General features: G+C 32.8%; 2 non-coding genes across 2 annotated transcripts; both read left to right on the top strand.

Moving 5' to 3' along the window:
* Positions 1-5,030: 5,030 nt before the first annotated feature.
* On the top strand, positions 5,031-5,104 carry TRNAP-UGG (transfer RNA proline (anticodon UGG)). Its single transcript has one exon. It is a non-coding gene; the product is annotated as a tRNA-Pro (tRNA).
* A 164-nt stretch (positions 5,105-5,268) lies between these two features.
* Positions 5,269-5,342, top strand: TRNAW-CCA (transfer RNA tryptophan (anticodon CCA)). Its single transcript has one exon. It is a non-coding gene; the product is annotated as a tRNA-Trp (tRNA).
* Positions 5,343-7,396: the final 2,054 nt, after the last annotated feature.

Consider the following 7,396-nt stretch of genomic DNA (forward strand, 5'->3'; position numbering starts at 1 on the left):
ATCTCAAACTGTTTAAGCAATCGAGTAATATAACGAATACATTGAATATTTGGCAGAAGACATGAAATAAATAAAAAAAAAAGCCATAGCAAAAACACGTGGTATTGGGGCATTTGCCCTATATGTGCAAATCAAAATCGGGCCGATCTTTACTCGGAGTAGAGCATAAACCTAAAAAAATTGAAGAAGCCCATTCCGGAACAAGAAAATGACATCGTGATTTGGATTCGATCTCGATGAAACAATAAATCAATGAGAAGTTCGTTCGATAAGTTTAGTAGATTACTTTTATCTATTTCTTTTTATTTATAGGTAAAGTAAACAGACCAAAACTAATCTTTCTTGAAAAATAGAAGAAAAAAGCCCTTTGTTAGAAGGAGCCCACTATGAAAAAAGATGAGGGCTGTAATCTACACATTGATTCTTTTTTTTCGCGATTTTTGGTAAACCGTATGCATCAAAAGGTGCGCGTACGGTTCCTAAGGATACAATTTTATCCTAATCAACCGACTTTATCGAGAAAGATTACTTTTTTTAGGCCAAGAGGTTGATAGCGAGATCTCGAATCAACTTATTGGTCTTATGGTATATCTTAGTATAGAGGATGATATCAAAGATCTGTATTTGTTTATGAACTCTCCCGGAGGGTGGGTAATACCCGGAGTAGCTATTTATGATACTATGCAATTTGTACGACCAGATGTACAGACAATATGCATGGGATTAGCCGCTTCAATGGGATCTTTTATTCTGGTCGGAGGAGAAATTACCAAACGTCTAGCATTCCCTCATGCTCGGCGCCAATGAGTTTTGTATTTGAGAGAAAAAAGAAGACTATGCCTTCGCGATATGAAATATGACTATTAAGTAATAATAGCATGGCATTTTGAATTCGATATGAGAAATCTTTTTTTTTTTCAAAATTCAAAAACTATTAGATTATATATTGAAAGAGTAGTATGAGATAAGGGGCATTTCCGATTTTATCTGATCTATCGGAAATCTCTTGCAGCGTCACAAACTTTTTTGTTTTCACGCCAGAAGGCTAATTATGTTATGAAAGAATACAAAAAAAAAGAAACTTTGGGATTGCTGAATAAAAGACTAAATAAATAAAATATATAAATATAAAGCAACGGAGCCATCATAGTATTTTTTAACTACTCCAAAAAAGGAAGGATGGTTATTGGATTATTTACCAATCAGGGTCTGGTCTGATAGATCCTATTTTTTCTGTTTCTTGGATGGGAGGTAAAAGCGAATTCCATTGTAGAGCCGTATGCAATGCGAAAAAGATGCCTGTACGGTTGTTCAATTCTATCTTGTTTTTCGTATTATTATTCTTTATTTTATTTCTTCTCTTTGATTTATCTTCGAGATAGAAGAACCATTTATTATGTTATATAATCAGGGTAATGATCCATCAGCCTGCTAGTTCTTTTTATGAGGCACAAACGGGAGAATTTATCCTGGAAGCGGAAGAACTGTTGAAGTTACGCGAAACCATCACAAGGGTTTATGTACAAAGAACGGGCAAACCCTTATGGGTTGTATCCGAAGACATGGAAAGAGATGTTTTTATGTCAGCAACAGAAGCCCAAGCTCATGGAATTGTTGATGTTATAGCGGTAGAATAAAAAATAGCAGGGATTTCGCGCAAATATGCCATTTTCAATTTTCTCTTCTTATATTTAATATATCTATTAATATAGAAGTAATGCCTAATCATCCGGTTAGGATCGATCTAAACCAACTCATTATGTATACGAGTCAACATGCCAACTATTAAACAACTTATTAGAAAGACAAGACAGCCAATCAGAAATGTCACGAAATCCCCCGCCCTTGGGGGATGTCCTCAGCGACGAGGAACATGTACTAGGGTGTATGTGTGACTCGTTCAGAGCATGGACTGGGACAAAAGAAAAGAACCAATTTTTCCAGTATCAGTGGTCAGTACCAATAAATAGGATAAAATGGAAGAACTCCATTCACTATCTAAAAAGGATCTATGATATCCTTCTATTGTGTATCAAATTTTATGGTTTCTATTGGTATAAATCCAACCGTCTCAATTTTCAATTTAAGATGAAAAAGAATTTCCCATTGGTAGCAAATGGTTATCCACTAAGCAGGGGAAAGACTATTAAAATGAAAAGGCAGAAAGATTATGCCCTTACTCTTGCAACAACGGACTAACAGGGTCAGCTACACAGCTAATCTTCATAATTAAATATCGTTACTGTATAGGTAGATCTCATTGTGAAAGACTGATTACTGGATAATTCATGGGTAGAGCCAAAAAGTGTGAACTGTACAAGTTAACAATAGCATTGATTAAATGAAAGAAGGGGCTCCGGTGTATAGAGGGGACCTCGCCGTTAAAAAAGTAACCATAGAAACGATGGAACCCACGATTTTTTTATCCATTTAGATTTACTACTTTTTGTTTTTCTTTTTTTATTTAATATGCTTTTTTTAATATCTAGTTTTTAATATCTAGTATCACTATCAATACAATTTCTTATTTCGCAGTGAAATGCCCAGAAAAAAAGAAAAAATCGTGGTCGGGAAGGTTATAGTAGCAAAAGCCATTGGAGTTTTTAGTTTATACATTGGAAGAATCCGTTTTGTTATTAATAAACTAGGAAAGGGAAAAGGAATAACTGAAAGAAAGGAAATCAATTAGTTATTCATCGAAGTTTCATTTATTCAATGACCAGAATTAAACGAGGATATATAGCTCGGAGACGTAGAACAAAAATTCGTTTATTTGCATCAAGCTTTCGAGGGGCTCATTCAAGACTTACTAGAACTATTACTCAACAGAAAATAAGAGCTTTGTTTTCGGCTTATCGGGATAGAGGTAGGCAAAAGAGAGATTTTCGTCGTTTGTGGATTACTCGGATAAATGCAGTAATTCGCGGTAAAGGCATATACTATAATTATAATAGATTAATACACAATCTGTACAAGAGGCAGTTGCTTCTTAATCGTAAAATACTTGCGCAAATAGCTATATTAAATAGAAATTGCCTTTATATGATTTCCAATGAGATTCTAAAATAAGTATATTTGGAAGGAATTCATCGGAATGTTTTAAATTTAAAATGGAGTTCACTGGAGAATTAACTCCGGGAAGGTAGAATAGAAATTAGTATGATAAAATATAATAATAAAGTCGTCAAAATGAACAAACAACACGTTTAATAAAAAAAGATTTATTCTTTTTTTCTTATGATAATACGACAATAAAATATGGATTCGCGAATTTTTCGAACAAAATATCAATCCGCCTTTGAATTCGTATTGGAATTTTGATTCAAGTGAAGAGTAAGCCTATTTCTTTTTGATTCTAAGACCAGTAGTTCTGGTGGTCGACTCACCCCTTTCAAATTGTTTCTCATTATTAAGAAAAGGTAACAAAGATAAAATACGAGCTTGCTTTATAGCAATAGTAATTAATCGTTGTTGTTTTAAGTTTAATCTATTCACCCGTCTAGATAATATCTTTCCTTGTTCACTAATAAATCGACTAATTAAACTCATGTTTCTATAATCAATTCGATCCCCCGAGCCAATCGGGGGCAAACGCCTACGAAAAGATCGCTTGGATTTAAAATAGAGTCGCTTGGATTTATCCATGATTTGTTTCTTCCTTATCCCGAAAATCCTATTTCAATGGGGGATTTTGTTTTGTTTATCTTTAAATATATATATATATATATATAATATGTCATTTTTAATCTTCCTTGGAAGGGTGACATACAAGCGATCGGATCGGTTCGATTTATTTCTTTATCTCCCCATGAATTGTATGTTTGTAACAAAAGGGACAGAATTTTAGCAATTCCAATCGACTAGGCGTATTATGTCGATTCTTTTGAGTAATATATCTGGAAATACCAATACTCATTGATTCCTTATTAGCACCATTTCGATTAGCACTATTTCGAGTACAATTGGTACATTCCAAAATAACGGTTACTCGAACATCTTTACCCTTGGCCATGAACCTCCTTTGGATTTTTGATTCACCCAACTATTCTATTTTCCGATCCAAAGAGAAGAAAGGAACGAAAAAAAATAGAAGTTGCTAACTCGAAATCAAATTCTGAAAGATTTCGTTGAAATCAAGATAGTAATAAAAAAGTATTAATAAGTAATACAATGATTTCTAACTAGATTTATAATCCTAGTATAGTATTTCATTTTTCATTTAAGTATTTTGTATGATATTGTTGACCCGGCCATCAATTTCCATTTCCGTTCTCATTCTCTTATCTTATTAATTAAATTTAAATTAGAGTCCCGGCCCGAGTTCCGAGTTTTACTGAAGTTGAATCCACTTTTATTCTTTCTCTTTTCGAACTTATTCTAATTTTAAAAATTAGAAAAGTAAAAGAAGGGAAGGGGAGGGATTAGTCACAGATATTTGATTATATCTCTAATTTTCTTCACCCCTTCCCATATCAATAACTATAACTAGAACTAGAATTAAAAAAGGGAAAATATCAACGCATCCGGGAATAAACGATTGATCTCTATCAATAGACCCGCTAAAGACCCGAACCATAGAGTACTTACTACCGGTGCCGCGGAGAGATATGTTTTTAGATCTCGCATTTTAAATACTCCTTCTTTATTGTAATTTGTAATACATATATGATCAGACGTAGGTGTAGTTAATGATCACTTGTATTTGTATGCGGAATCCCTAATTCAAATTGAAATGTACAATGATTCAGTAGCTATTCCTTTTCTTAAAAAAAAAATACGCCTTTTTCTGTCCCAGCATTCCCCAAAAATATTCTATTCATTTTTTTAAGCGGGTTTAATTATACGTTACGTATGTGTATAAGCCTTTTATTATAATTAATTATTTATTAGAATGAAATATTAAATATATGTTCTATGATATGAGATAAAAAAGAAGAAATGACAAGATAATTTTTGTATATGAATGGAGAAAATAAAGATGTGGAAAACAATACAGGTATTCTCTACAATGACACTGTCGACCAATGGAAAGGGATGTAGCGCAGCTTGGTAGCGCGTTTGTTTTGGGTACAAAATGTCACGGGTTCAAATCCTGTCATCCCTACCTATTACTTATCTTATGAGCCGTAACGAGGGATTAATTGAAATCGATTAAAATTGGGTATAATCAATCTTTCATTTTACAATATTCTATATATTAATTTTACGATATTCTATATAATAGTAGATGCATGCAAAAATATATTAGGGTTACAAAATATTTATGAAGCGCTCTTAGTTCAGTTCGGTAGAACGTGGGTCTCCAAAACCCGATGTCGTAGGTTCAAATCCTACAGAGCGTGATTCCATTCTTGTTATTCTTAGGTCGAAAATTACAATGAAATAGGAGGTCAATCAAAAAAAGAGATATTAATTAATCAAAGGTCCAACTGATCGCCACGTCTGTATTGTAAATATGCAGTTACAAATAATCCAGCCAAAGTAATAGGAATTAGACCTAAGACAATTCCAAATAGCAAAACTTCAATCATTTCATTTGTTTGAAAGGGGAAAGGGAGAGGTAATATCTATTCTTAAATATTAATTCGTATTGCACATGAATCTCAATGAACAAGAATTGGAAATTGACACGGTAAGAAACTATAGAATATATGAAATACCACAGAAAAATTTCTTTTTTTTATGAATTGTTCATTCAATTAATTTCAAATAAGACGTATCTTGTTTAAACTGATAAATAGAACTGAAGTTATAGTTAAAACCGCTAGTAGAAAACCGAAATAACTAGTTATGGTAGGCATAAAGAGTCTAAATGAAATATGTTCTTTTTTTATACATATGTTTATAAAGCACTTCCCTAAATTTCAATTTTAGTTTTGAAAGATACAAACAAGGATAAGCAAAAATACCAATTGAAAGAATAAGTTCAATTGAAAGTTTTTGATTCAGCAATTATTATCATTATAGATTATAGACAGTAATAATAAAAATAGAGTGACATAGGTAATAAATCAACTCATCATCTGTGATATCTAACCATCCCGTGATTCTAAATCAACGGATTAGATTCATTGTGCAACTCTTAAAACTAATATTACTATACTAATATTAACTATACTAATATTATTATTTATAATTTATAATTATAAATAATAATAAACTGTGTTGGGCAACTTCATTCTATTATTGTATCGAATATATTGTGTATTTTCGAACCAAGAATGACCTTATAGTATAATGCCCTTTACTTTATTACTTTCCTTTTTTTTACTTTAATTTGAACTCATTAGATTCAGTAGTAGGTTCATTCACATAATCTCTCGAATGAGAAGAAAAAGAGTTTCGAACGATTAGATCCTGTTCCTTAAAAATGAAAAAACAAAAAAAGGGGGTGGGGTTCCAACAAAAAATATCTTCTACAACTACAAAAATAAAGAGTATTTCTAGATTTCGCATCTAATTGAATTGTAGAAGAATATGATAATCTCCCTCGTGAATTATTCGAAAGCAACCCGTCGTATTGACATTTTATCCGATTTTCAGTTTCTAATCCGAAACCAATAATGGGGAGAACCTTTATACTACTACATACAAGAATTTTAGAAATTTTCTATTGAATGATATATAACATCGACAAGTAACAATAAAATAAAAAAAAGAAATTATCTAGCACTCCATTTCGATACTGATTGTGAAATTGCGTTGCTGTGTCAGAAGAAGGATAGCTATACTGATTCGGTATACTCTAAAGACACCCTTGGTACACTATTGACGATCTCACAAAGATCCAATTTCAGTGAATTCCCATTTACTGATCTCATCTTTTACGGAATCGATCCCCTTTTGACTGTACAAGAATACGTGGAGCTCGGCATGTCTGGAAGCACAGGAGAACGTTCTTTTGCTGATATTATTACTAGTATTCGATACTGGGTCATTCATAGCATTACTATACCTTCCCTTTTCATTGCGGGTTGGTTATTCGTCAGCACGGGTTTAGCTTACGATGTATTTGGGAGCCCTCGTCCAAACGAGTATTTTACAGAGAGTCGCCAAGGAATTCCATTAATAACTGGCCGTTTTGATCCTTTGGAACAACTCGATGAATTTAGTAGATCTTTTTAGGAGGCCTCAATGACCATAGATAGAACCTATCCAATTTTTACAGTGCGATGGTTGGCTGTTCACGGATTAGCTGTACCTACCGTTTCTTTTTTGGGGTCAATATCAGCAATGCAGTTCATACAACGATAAACCTAATTTGAATTATAGATCTATGACACAATCAAACCCGAACGAACAAAAATGTTGAATTGAATCGTACCAGTCTCTACTGGGGATTATTACTCATTTTTGTACTTGCTGTTTTATTTTCCAATTATTTCTTTAATTAAGA

This window comes from Corylus avellana, unplaced genomic scaffold (assembly GCF_965113065.1).
Source record: "Corylus avellana unplaced genomic scaffold, dhCorAvel1.hap1.2 HAP1_SCAFFOLD_88, whole genome shotgun sequence".
Classification (NCBI taxonomy): domain Eukaryota; kingdom Viridiplantae; phylum Streptophyta; class Magnoliopsida; order Fagales; family Betulaceae; genus Corylus; species Corylus avellana.